Source organism: Nannospalax galili, unplaced genomic scaffold (assembly GCF_000622305.1).
Source record: "Nannospalax galili isolate Female #2095 unplaced genomic scaffold, S.galili_v1.0 scaffold210, whole genome shotgun sequence".
Taxonomy (NCBI): Eukaryota; Metazoa; Chordata; class Mammalia; order Rodentia; family Spalacidae; genus Nannospalax; species Nannospalax galili.
In genome coordinates, this window is record NW_008329365.1 from 2,590,585 (window position 1) to 2,590,943 (window position 359).

A 359-nucleotide genomic window follows, 5' to 3' on the forward strand; every position below is an offset into this window, starting at 1 on the left:
AGGTATCCATTACTTTTAGGTTTTCAAATTTAGTAGCATATAGGTTTTTAAAATATTCCGTTACAATGTTCTGTATCTTTCTGGTGTTTGTTGTGATGTTACCCCTTTCATCTCTTATTTTGTTGATTTGGAGGTGCTCTTTCTTTCTTTTGGTTAACTGGGCTGTCAATCTTGTTTATCTTTTCAAAGAGCCAGCTCTTGGTATTGTTGATTCTTTGTATTGTTTTCTTTGATTCAATTTCATTGATTTCTGCCCTGATTTTTGTTATTTCTTCTTGTCTGCAGGGTTTGGGTTTTGTTTGCTGTTGCTTTTAAAGTGTGTTGAGTTGCAGTGTTAAGTCATTTATTTGTGTTCTTTC

General features: G+C 33.1%; 1 protein-coding gene across 1 annotated transcript in view; it reads left to right on the forward strand.

The window, feature by feature from the left end:
• Window positions 1-359, forward strand: part of Lrp6 (LDL receptor related protein 6) — a 171,573-nt gene that overhangs the window by 132,015 nt on the left and 39,199 nt on the right. The gene's annotated exons all lie outside the window — the stretch shown is intronic.